At 42.2% G+C, this 13,373-nt stretch overlaps 1 protein-coding gene across 5 annotated transcripts in view; it reads right to left on the minus strand.

The window, feature by feature from the left end:
* The window catches only part of Thw (chitin-binding domain protein thawb), a 35,540-nt gene that overhangs the window by 10,453 nt on the left and 11,714 nt on the right, over window positions 1-13,373 (minus strand). The gene's annotated exons all lie outside the window — the stretch shown is intronic.

Below are 13,373 nucleotides of genomic sequence, written 5' to 3' on the forward strand. Positions count from 1 at the left end.
GGAGCCGGTTACCCGGTGATTACCCCGCGAGAACGGTTATCCTAATCAAAATCCTGACCGTGGTAAATGGGAGTTGTATTAACGGTCCGGGGGGCACCAAGGGAACAGAGAGACGTCCGCGTCACATTGGAAACGTGGTTCAGTGACATTCAATCGGACATCACGGCTCGCCTGGGCTCGTTGTCGGAAGAACAAATAGCATCATGTTGTCGAGGGGGATGACGCAACCGAGCGGAGGGGGACACGGTAGGGAATATCTTGTTCATTCTCACGGTTCACCGATTTACCGGACTTTCAAAATGATTACGGTAGTCATTAACTTGCCAGTTGGCATTTGATGCGACGCGCAATTTATGGTTAATCCTTTGGGCGAACCGCGGATGAGTATTATAATGTCGTACTTTCACTCTCTCTCATTCACCGGCACCGTTCAGCCATACCGTTCGATATGATCCCGACGATCGTTGTCGTTGATCTCGAATATTTACTTTCAAGGATTGTGCGCGCCTCCTCCCCCTCACCACCCCCTCTGACGACGCCGCGGGACGAGATTGATTCAGCCATTAACAGTTGTCGAGCTCGGTGATCACGACCGGCAAAAATGCCAGACCGAAGGGAATGGAACCGCGAAGAGGAAAAACTGCGACGTGTCTTAAAGTTCATTTGAAAAAAGAAAAAGGCAGATGTTTCTTATCTCGCGACTCCTCATTTATCCCGGCGATCTCGACCGTCAAGTTGATTTCAATCAGCCTGTACCTCCGTTGTAGATTGTTGCGCCGATAGTGTTTCGTCAATCAACCGGTGACGGAGCATACTTATGCATTTCTGGCATTTACACGTTTGTACGAAGTTATTATTACAAGTTTTGCGCGCTAAAAAGACAACTGGTAGAAATGGGTAAATTTCACGTTACAAATGCCACGGGGCCATTCTTTTTTTTTTTTTTTTTAATGCTGTGCCATTTTTGTTGCTCGTCCGTGACACCGTAAAGTGTTAGGCGACTGTTCGGCGCCCGGCGCGAGGTCTGAAAAATATGTGGTTTTAAAAAGACGGCGCTACATTACAGGCAATCAAAGGAGCCATCACCACCCTGTAGATTATGTTCCACGCCAGCCGATGACACATGACATACCCGCGACTGCGGTCACCAAGATCGTCAGTTTTAACAGCTCCGGATTCTTATTTATAGAGACAGTTGAAAGTCAACGTTTACATGAACAATCCTCGGATGTTGAAACGTCTAAAAGAAGATGGACTTGGTGTAATATTAAAACGAGGTTGAAGAACCTGAAAAATTGCCTTGGCGCTAATCGAAAGCCATTTTTAACCGTCGGTGTGTCCAAAGCGTAAAAATACACGGAATTAATCGCAACCATTATTTCTACGTAACACCATGCAACTTTGAAGTGTTCTCGCCACAATTTACCGTAACTCTTTATTGTTCTATAATCTCCATTCATTGTATTTTCATACAATTCTTTATTCGCGAAATGTTACGTTTTGATGCCGTGCTGCTAGTGTATTTTCTGTCGCTTCTGCGTTGCAAATTACGATGTAAAGAAAACAGGCGGGGAATGAGCGCAGTGTTTCATGCGTGAAATATGCACTATGAACGTGTTCGGTTATGACTCCGGAAGTTGTAGCCGCGACTATTGTAAGTAAATTTTCAGACATGGCATACCTAAGACAATTATCCCTGAGCTGTGACTTTTGCGCCTGATTAGATCAGGAGTGAAAATAATTTCACGATCTACTTGTTTTCTTAATTTCTAAAGCAAAGATGAATCAATAACATATTCACGGTTGACTGTTAACAATCGACCGAGTTGACAAATTCAAAACCGCAAAACCAGGAGGAAAGCAAGTTTGTAAAAGTTCGGTAAAAGTTATGTAGCAATGCAAACAGCTGGCTGAACAACATTTTGCGGCGGTCCGGTGTGCGCAATTTTAGCGATAATACAATGGGACAGATTTCGAATTTCCAGTAATATCGGAACCCGAAGAGTTTGCGAACAGGAGAAGGGAAGCTTGCCGCACCGGGCCCGGCGGATAGCGATGTTGAAACAATAGCCGGCAGATAGTGAAACAAAACTTGGCGTCTTAACGAGCGCGTACTCGCATACGTATACCGCCTTCCTCTTTTGTAATGCTAATTCAAAGGAGGCAATTATTTCAGGAGTAACCGGTAACCTTCTAGTTTCTCGAACGACACCCGACCCCGGCGTCGTCCTTAGAAACCGAACGGATAGAACGCGAAAGTCGGCCGCAAAATTCTCCGTCCACGATCTAGATGATGCCCGGGCAAAATTTTAACGAACAAGGGGGTGAGAGGGAGGGGGACGGAAAGAAACGCTCCAGAACACGTCGGTTGCGACAGTCTAATTATACTCGGGCGGTATTCGTCTTCTCTTCGACGATGGGACCAACCGCATCACGGGAAATATCGAAAGTTAATGCTGCTGCCCACCACAGGCAATGTTCGATCAAAATCGTCAACGTGATCCCCGAAACAATATTTCGACTGTTTATTCCCGCTGGATCCACGGAGCACTGAAAAAGTGGCTGTTTTACATCACTTTTGTCAAAATAATGAGAACATGTTTGATCAGATGTCTTTGTGATTTTGATCACAATACAGGGCGCGTTATAATCTCGGTAATCGTAAATTAACCCCTTAACTTTTGTACGCTCGAGTTAATTCGAGCGCGCTAAACACGCCAAACTGTGCACACTCGAGATAATTCGAGCGGCGTTGTATTTTATGCTGCGATAATATTTCACGCTCGAATATAATCGAGAATTGAAAATAACAATGTGAAAGCAAATTTATCATTTACATGGGATTGTAAGCTATAACACTTATTTATTCAAGAATAAAATATAGCCTTTTTCCATGGAACAAAAGCGCAGTATATCAAAAATTGATTTTTTTTTGCCGGTTTTATTAAAAAAAAACTGTGCGTTAACGGGTTAAAAATATTCTGACGGGTTTCGTAAAACTAGCGTTAATTTAATTAATTCCGATTAATTGTAATTCAATCATCATTTCTATATCAAAGTACATTTTGAAGGTCCGCTTAACGGTGAAACGGTGAAGAAGTTGTTCCGTTAACGATAACTCGCATTTGCTTGTAGTCATCGGTGTCGTGCACTGTTACATCATTTCGATGCACGGTACCGATCGCAGACCCGGCTGGTTAGAAATCGAATGAAACGATAGGAAAGCGCCGGCGTAAGGATAACAATCCAATGAGTAAATGAATCGAGTCAGTAGATAATATCGTGGCCGTGTTGCGTGTTGGTAGAAACAAATTACTTTTCCCAATGAGGCTGAATCGGGAAAGTGGAAGCGACAAGATCGGCGGCTTGGAAGGACGGGGCTCGCCGGTTAAACAGCAGTTCTCGTTGATGGAATTCAATCGGTGAATAAAAACAAAATCCAACCCGTCATTTCTACGAAATGGAAAGACTAATCTCGCCCGTTTTATTGTAACATCGCCCGTCTCCGATTCGCAAGATTGCTCCGTAATCATTATCCCGGGCTAAAAACTTGCATTAGGCTAACAGTCCTGACCACGACGGTTGGGAGGCTGCGCTCGATTATCTTATCAAGATGGTGAAATCATTTAATGACTGTCTCGCAACGAACTTGCACGAGCATTTACCGGCTCGAATTCACAGACGACGACTTTTCTATTCCTAATGATTTGATTAGGACACAATAAAACGTCAGACGTCGTTGTTCGGGTTTTGAAACGTTCGGGGACTTTCTTCGTGCAACGATCTTTCCTAACGGTATTCAAAATGTAGGGAATCTCATCGAAACTATTTACGACGATTGCGATATAATGACCAGGTATTTTTTACTTTTTCATTCGTGGAGGCTTGAACGTTTAGAAGTGATAACAGGTTCGCTGTAATTCGATGAAAATCTAATGGAAATTCTGTTCGGATTCGAAGGATCGTGAGCCATCTTCCCCCTCTATCGTTCGTTCAGCTTCATCGAGGCAGCAACGAAGTTCATTACGTGAATCATCCGTGACATTTTTCAGGCGAGTTTGCCGTTATTTAAGAAGAAATTTCCCTTTCCATTTAAAAGCAACGAAGGTAAATGCTACCATTAACTCGACTCCGTCTCTCGTTAGTTTTTGCCTCCGGATGCACTAACTTCCACTAGATCAGTTAGCTTGGCTGTCTGTTTGAAAAGTTCATCGTTCGCGAAATGATTTACAGTCATCGATAGACAAATAAAAAATTTCTAAGTAGATTGTAAAAAAGGAAAACAGAATGAGAATGTGCTGAAAATGGTACAAGAGGTCCAATTTCTGTGCCCATATTAATCGTACTCATTTTTAAAGCAGAATGAATATTAAAAAACAGGGATTGACGTTTGCATGTTCATCGTGCTAGATTTACGGTTATTACAAACTTTGTCGAAGGAGCGTCATGTTTTTTGAACTTTTCCCATGTATAGGTGCCGCCTTACGTAAAGCATTGTATTCATTATGGGAGAGTTCTTGTAACTTGGTCGCCGTTCCTTTCGTGACTGAGTTTTGGTGCCATAATCCTTTCATACTGAATTATTTGGCACCATGTTTTTCTTTTTACATTTTATCTAGATAATACCTGTCACTTCCGGCGATGGCAGACTTCGTACGTGTAAGCAGAAAAATCCATAATGGATGCCGCGAACGGGAGTACATAGTGCAATTCCTGTGTGTCATTTATCCTTGTCCTATTTTCTAATATCTACAGAAAAATTGTCGCTATTTCACATCGCGTCGTTCTTTAAGTAACGAAAATCTATTTTCATTCGTTACTTATCGCATAATACAAAATGGGCATCTCAAATTTCATGCGAACGGAATTTCATACATGGAAAAACTTTTAATGTCCACTTCGAAATTACGTCCGACTATAAAATAGTTTTAAAATTATAAATAAGTTGAAAAATATGTGGTAGAAAAAGTAACTGATAAAATTACAAAATTCTCATGCTCTTTTTAGCAATTATCGAAGCTTTCCTACGACAACAACTCGTCGTTTTTCAACAGTTGCAAAGTTGGAATTGTTACGAACTTTGCGGTGTTCGTGAGTGGATTAAAAAATGCTTGCGCCGAAGCTAAATAATCGAATTATACCGGCTCGCGTGCAGAAAAATGAACGAAAAGAGTAGGTATTTCTAAAACCATTTGTGCGAAACAGAAAGGATAACGAAATTTTCCTTGTCTAAAAAATCATACTGGGTGATCTTTTAAGGGGGTGATTCTACATTTGAAAGAGTAAGTGGAAAATGTAGAATAGAATTTTTACATATCAGGCTCTGTTCTTGTGAAAATCGACTTTGAAAATCCGGCAAGTTCGCGAGCTCAGCATTCGTAAGTAGAATCGGTAGGTCATGATCAGACACGCCAAGATGATTCCAATTGAATAGCACGCGTGTTCGCCGAATTTTCCCCAAAAATCTTCAACCGAAAAGGGGGCGATTCTAGATTACAAAATAAGTCATAAATGTACAATAAAATGTTGTCATACGAGGCTTCGATTTCGAGGAAATCGAGAATTCGGCGAACACGCGTACTATTGAATAGAAATCGTGTGACGCGTCTGATCATGACCTACCGATTCTACTTACAAATGCTAACCGCGCGAACTTGACGGATTTCCAAAGTCGATTTTCTCGAGAGCAAAGCCTCGTATGAACAAATATTATTCTACATTTTCGATTTGTTTTATCATCGAATCACCAAAGAGAGCCACAAAAATTAGCTATAACAGTGCATCTAATAATTCATTTCGATAACGGCGAAGCCTGCCCTGCGCCGCGATTTCGGCGACAGGCTGCATCCTCGATACAGGAAACGGTGTTCGTGCGATCGTTATGGAGCGGTGTCTTATGAAACATCCTGTTCACGAATATATGCATGCATGCCCAACACGTGTGTATGTAGGAGCGTATGGGACTCTCGAATGGTAGTCACGGGTACGGGAAGACAAGCTCGGCTGTTGGAGAGAAGCGGAAGTATAGCAAATGCCTCCTACCGTGGTCGTTGGTCGCCGATACCGGCGGCGGTGGTGGTATCCTGGTATCGTGTCCGCGGTGACCCCTACCGCTAGGGAGAATCCGCCCGCGTTTACGATCCCGACTCCAGAAGAAAGGTCATTTGGGGCCACTCACCGACGCCTTTACCGGCGAACGAAGATCGTCGAGATATCTTCAGAACGAATCTGATTACCGTGTCTCTCCCCCACGGCAGAAGATCTTAGAAAGCGGCGAACCGACACCGGGAACCGATATTGAGTCATGTACAGAGACGAGTCGTGAATTCCCTAGCGTCGAGTCGCGATCCCAACCAATAAAACGCTCCTCAACGTCACACCTCTGTCTTCAGCCGCGTACAAACTGTTCACCAAACGCTACACACAGTCATAGAACTCTTCGACAGGCTCTACTGTCCCTGGCAAAAATTATTCGGTATAATTATTCGGCTTTAATATACTGGGTGGTCCACGCAACTTGCACACCTATATAACTTCCAAAGGATGCGTTGCACGGAAAAGTTTTGTATACAGAAGTTGCATGGTATGAACAGGTACGCAATTTAGTGTATTTATTTCTTTTTACAGGTGGAAGTGATTCGGAGATTTGAAGGTCGACTTTGTTTCTTTAAATGAAACTTGAATGAAACTTTGTTTACTTTTTATAACAAAATATGGAAGAACGTCGAATTCTGAGTAAAAAAGTATAGGCCTTCATTAGCCCTAAACCCAATGATTAACGTGTAATTTCGCTTTATTTCCTGAAAATTTTCTTCGCGTAATATCAGGTTAGAGAAATAAAAAGAAAATTAAATGATTTGTTTCTTCTTTGTAAGAAAATTAAACTACTAAACTACTTTATTTCCTGAACATTTTTTTCGCGTAATATCAGGTTAGAAAAATAAAAAGAAAATTAAATGATTGTTTTTCTCTTTGTAAGAAAATTAAACTACTAAACCACTTTATTTCCTGAACATGTTCTTCGCGTAATATCAGGTTAGAAAAATAAAAAGAAAATTAAATGATTTTTTTTTTTTTCTTTGTAAGAAAATTTTCAGGAAATAAAGTGAAATTACTCGTTAATTATTAGGTTTAGGGCTAATGAAGGTCGATACTTTTTCGACATTCTTCCATATTTTGGTATAAAAAATATAGTATTTCGTTTAAAAAAACAAAGTCGACCTTCAAATCTCCGAAACACTTCCACCTGTAAAAAAAATAAATACACTAAATTGTGTACGCCTTCAGACCATGCAGCTTCTGTATACAAAACTTTTTCGTGCAACGCATCCTTTGGAAGTTATATAGGTGTGCAAGTTGCGTGGACCGCCCTGTATAAAGCTATCAGAATAATTTGATATTGCTCGAGACGAACGAAATTGATACGACTATTGATACTGCTATTAAGGGACTATCTGTGGGAGAAATATTAATACCTTTCTGGATATGTATCACAGTCTCGATCCGCAACGGATCTAAATATCGAATCTCGCGGAGGGGCGGAACGCGAATAGTTTATGGGGATAGGATTGCGAGCTCTGAAACGACGTTAAACGTCGCGTTTTATTATTAATGCAACGTTTCAACCGAAGAATCGTGTCGCGGTCGTCGACCAGCAATATTTGCCCGAGCGAATATTTCTGGCGTGTAATTTCGCGACGAGATTGTCGTCTCGGACGGGGAATGTCGAAACAGTAACGCTATGATTACCGTTCACAATCATAGAAAAAGGCGGTTCCCCGCAACGTTCCTAATTTTCGCCGATAATAAATAGCTGCCGGCGATGGAGAGACTGTGTTTTTCAGACGCGGACGTTCGGGGCACGATGCAATCCGGGGAAATTTAAACAAACGTTCTCGCGAAGACGCTGATGGAACGGATTTATATTAACACTTGTGCAACCGATCGCTGGGATCCACCTCTGCCAGCGGAAGATTTGTTAATTTCAACCGCCGGCTTTGAGACAAATTTTCGTCGCGTGGTCGGGAGAAAACTAAGACCCTAGAAATTTAAACAGTAGACTTAACTTTAATGTTAAATTCAATCGCCTAACTACTGTGTCAGTTCCCTTGTCACGATTCGTGATTAAGGGTTGACGCAATAACTGATTTACTGATGACGACTCGCAAAATTATTTGAAAACTCAGGCAAATCTTTTAGCATATTGTGCCAGTGAACGTGTTAGAATGACACGAAGTAGTTGGGAGGAACGTTGAAAAGAGTTCAGAGTTCGAAGGATAAGATATTTGGAAAACCGGTACGTTTGACCCGTTGTGTTTGAGATATGAAAATGAAAATATTGATTGGAAGAATCCAGGACTGGATCCAGGGAACGGGTCAATTCGATTTCCATCGTGAAATATAATGCGACGCCTCTCGGATTAATTATCCGTTGCTGCGCGGCGGAGATTTACCCAATGGAAGAGGGAGAGAGAGAGAGAGAGATGAGAGCGTTTCGCGAATCAATTGAACGCATTTAATTACGTGTATTGCGCATCATTACGGGAGACGGAAGCGGAGCGACCGGCTCGTACGATTTATCGAGCAGGCGTTGATCCGGAAGACGGGCCCACTTTCGCCGCGGCGCGTTGGCGAGCACACCGAGGAGCCAAGAGGAGCAGAGAGGAGAGGAGAGAACAGCTAGAGAGGACTCAGGTGTGTGCCACACGTCGCACTCTACCTACGACCTCACAGGACACTCGCCTAGTTTCACACATGCTGCTATGACTCCACGACCTCTCTTTCAGACCGGGTGAAACGCTGATTGTCCTCCGCGACGACGCGGTTTTCTCGCGTGTCGGGCCGAGGCAAGACGAGAGAGAGAGAGAGGAGACAACGGCAGCCAGCTGAGGAAGACGAAGAAGGAGGAAGGCTGATCGTGTCTGGTAGCAGGAGAGGCTATGACATAAGTGAAATTAACAAGCACACGTGCTACCGGTACACACGCCAGGGACTTTCAGAAAGGACTTTTTCGCGATGGTATCGCGGGCTCCCCCGCGCCGCGATTATCCATTACCGGGGGGCTTAATCATAAAGTAATGAGCATAATACGCCCCGTGGGGTTTCGCTTGTGAAATATTTACGCTCGCCCCGAAAAAAAAAAAACAACAACACAACTCTCGCCGGGACGACACGCGGCACAAACACGGTTTTTATCTGCCCCCGGTGTCAATTCTGTTTCGGCACGCGTAATTATGACATTGTTCGACAACGCGCGGCGAGCACCGAGCATGAGAAGCTCGGTCGTCGAGATGCTATCCTATAATTCAATATTTTGCGCAAGTTTGCTCGTTGAATATGCGCAAGCAATATCTCTCTCTCTCTCTCTTTCCGTCCTCGTCTTCTTCCTTTTTGTTGTGCCGCGCGTAATTATCAGGAAGGGGAAAAATTTCTAGATGTTTATCATTCGAGCGACTCGGTAATGAACTGCGAGAAATTGGACGTAATGGCTGAGATCGTGTTGGTTAAAACAATGGACACGTTTTTTTGGTTTCGGTCCATTTGCGACGTCGCGACGATTAACCCGTTTAACCGAGTCAGGGTCTTGTTGACTTCGGCGGAAATTTTGGAAACGTGCAATTATTTCGCACCGTGGAAGAAAGTACACTTTCTTTTCATTTTATCGCCGTGCAATTATACCGTTATGCTAACATTTACGAGCTGCGTAGAAATTATTTTTGTCACTCTATAAATAACCACCCCTGGGACAAGGTGTTTGATCGAACACTTTAAAGGTTCTGCTGTGAAAAATTCGAGTCTGTTCTAAAAAATTGTGTGTGTTTTTTTTTAAGCGATCGAATTTTATAGACAACGAATTTTTAAACGAGAAAAAATCTAGGTTAGATAGAAATGTGTTTCTTGTCGTGACAATTTTAATAGATTCGAGATAATATCATCGCTATTTTGAAATTCTCTACATTTTTAGACATTCTAAATTGTTAATTGAGTACACTACCTGACAAATATCGAAGATTGTTACATACTTTATATACGTATGTATTAAAAAGTCAACGTTAAGTTGGGACGAAGACTCCGTGAATGGAAGCTTCAAAGAAGCTCTTACTCGCCTTTAATTTGTTTAACGTAGATAATGGCGAAAGAAGCGCCCGGTTAATTATCATATTTCGAAATATTAAGCGTTATGTAAAGTGACTTGAATGCCTAGTTGAAGGTAGAGGAAGAGACGCGCTGTTCACTTTCTTGGGAATAATTAAAACGGGGCATCGCAGGCATTATGTGTCGCGGAATGAAAGAAAATTGGTAATTGCGTTCTAATAATTTTAGCACCTCGTCGTTAAAATTAATATCGTCTTCGGCAAGAGCCCATTATCCCCGGGAACATTTCACTCTTTCTTTATCCTCCACCTTCTCCAATCTATTTGCAATCTCGCGTTCTAGACACACTACGATCAGAAAGAAATTTTTTTCGAACGGCATTAACCTAGTTTCGATGCTGGTTGAACGACGATTAAGCTCGTTTAGCGACGGAACAAATTAAAATCGAACGAAAACGATTTGCCACAGTTTTGCCAATTAAAAAATACATTTTTCATACGCGCGAACAGAGTGTTGAATCTTTCTGCGGCCGGACGAGAATTCTGATGGCGATATCGGATTACCGGGGGGGAAGCATTTCGACCGGATTCTGCAGGAGCGCGCGCGGTTAACTTTAATTAGGCACATTTCAGAAGCAAGATCGGCATTCAAGGTGGTTAGTATTTTAGTTCAACGATCTCTCGTTTTCCCAACCGGGAGAGTATGACGCTTTCTACGTAATCCTCGGGCAACGGATTCCGCTAATTTCTCAGGAACGTAAAATGTTACGTCTTCGAATGCTAATTCACCCTATACGCGGCGAGCACAGTAATGCATCTTACGTTATTAATCTGTAACAGCGGCTTTCTCCGGCGCGAATAATGCGAGCACAGACGAGAGAGGAAAAAAAGAAGAGCAATGGGGGGGGAGGAGGAGGAGGCGCCTCGGCGAAGAAAAATGGAATTAGTTTTATGCGTGGAAACCGGAACTCGGAAGCGTGTGTATCGCGGATTTATAGGCTCTGACGTGTGTGACACGTTGCCGAGCCGCGGGTGAGCGAACTACGTTTCTGGCTTCGTGAGATGCAACGCAATGTCGACCATGGGAACCCGGTTTTCTTTATGTTTAATTAATCACACTCATAATTATATTGCACGCCAGCGTCGTGTTGCTTTAACACGCTTAAACTGCTGTTTACGACACACCTGCCGCGCTCGCATAAATGGGTCAACGATTTTTCGATTCGAGGAAGACGTCCAACTCGAATCGAATTACTTCGGAAACTTCCGATCCGCAGATCCAGTATGTGCGAAACTGTGATACATCGATAAATTGGCAGAAGGTAATTTTATATTTTATTGCATTGAGAAACAACTATTTTGTAGTTTTAATTGCGTTCCATCGGTAAACTCGCAGAAGGTAATTTTCTATTTTCTTAAATTAAGAAACTATTGGAATTTCGTACTTTCTAGTAAAGTAATCGACCGCGTACCAGCCCTTTACCAACAAATGAAAAACGTTTTGAATATTGAAATATCTCTGAAGCAAAGTTAAAGTGTTTACCTGTTCTGATAAGGACAGAAAATTCACTGGTCCGTTAATTTGCAGTTTCATAAGTAATGCAGTAACATTTTAAGCATTAAAAACGCTTCTCGTCAAAGTAAAGTGTTTCTCTGTTGTTTAATAAGAACAGAAAATTCACTGGTCCGTTAATATACCGTTTCGTGCGTAACGGAATAGCATGTTAAACGTTAAAAACGTATTTATCTATTTTTACAAACACAGAGAAATCATTGATTTCGACGTTTGGCAAACACCATTGTGACATTTTAAAGCATCATCAAAACAAAAGAAAGTACTTGCCTGTCTTCCCGAGGATGACAGAATCTAGTTCACCGGTTTGTCGTTCGATAGACAATTCCAGATCGAATTGCCAAAAGTACATTTGCATGCGAATGCGCGCCTTGCATAACCGATGGAGGCCGCAATGGATGCGTCGGATGCAATTTTCCCGTAATTATCGTTGCCGAGGAGACTTTACAGTTTCCCGCCTTAGGAAAGTTTTAATCTTTCTTTATGGAACAACGGAGTTTTTAATCCCCGCCGCGCCCCACGGGAAAACTGGCCGAGAAGAAAAAGATGACCAAGAAAAGGGGAGGAGAGGGATCGTTTGCGAGTGAGTTCAAGTGGCTGTTAGTTCACAACGGTTTCTTTTCTTTTTTTTTGTATATTCTTTACATTTTTATAACACGGAGGTACATTTTTCCGAGACTACGTTTAATGTTCACGACGCCAAATGCATTGAAATGTCAAAAAGTTTCTTGTGCGCTTCGAAGGACGCCGAACGTAATCAAGGAACATGCCGCACTACATACGTTTTCGGTCGTAATAACACTCTTACGATATATATATATATATATATATATATATATATATATATATATATATATATATACACGATACAATTCTCTTATCCTTACACTTTACTGAGATCTAAACCAAGAACGTAACAACAAGTCTGCCGTAAAACATTCGGAAGACCGAACGAGTAAACAATCGCAAAATCAATGCGACGACATTGGGAAAGAAGAAAATCGGATCACCGATGTACAGAAATTGTACGGTGATCTGTTCGTGTCAGGCTGTGTGACAGGTCAGTTACCAATTTTCGATCAGTCGTCTGTTATCACTGTCGGTGGGCAACGCGCACAGAGTACAATGGATCCACCGTAAAAATGAGTGCTCGCACGATTGCATATTGCCGGGCGTTTCGCGAGGCTCGTGTGCTCGTGTCGAATCACCGCAGACAGATTTAATTTTAAACTGAAACCTGAAAAATCTTGAGTCGCTATGAAAGAAATAGAGGTGAAAAAAGAAACGAAGAGGCTGTCGTGTAAAGGATGAGCGCGCGAAGCAGAAACCGTGCGAAACGCGCGCGTGCCTCATTTCCTATCCAGCAAATCCCCGTTCAATCATTCGCCGGTCTACAAACGCGCCGGCAATCCGCGCGACATCCATTCAAACGCGTTTCGAATCCGCTCGATTTGTCAGCTCTTAAGTGTCAGTCTTAACACTAGCTCTACGTCAAAATGACGGGTTCTGATATTCTTAATTTAACACTAGGTTTACGGGACCCGTCAAAATGACGGGTTCTAATATTGTTAATTTACGATTATTGAGATTCTGAAGATCCATCTACATGGAATTACTCAACAAACTTATTTCCTTAGGTATATGTTATTTAAAAAATGGCTGAAAACTTGGATAGACACATTCCTCTTATTTTTATAAAGTAATGT

This window comes from Halictus rubicundus, chromosome 16, assembly GCF_050948215.1.
Source record: "Halictus rubicundus isolate RS-2024b chromosome 16, iyHalRubi1_principal, whole genome shotgun sequence".
Classification (NCBI taxonomy): domain Eukaryota; kingdom Metazoa; phylum Arthropoda; class Insecta; order Hymenoptera; family Halictidae; genus Halictus; species Halictus rubicundus.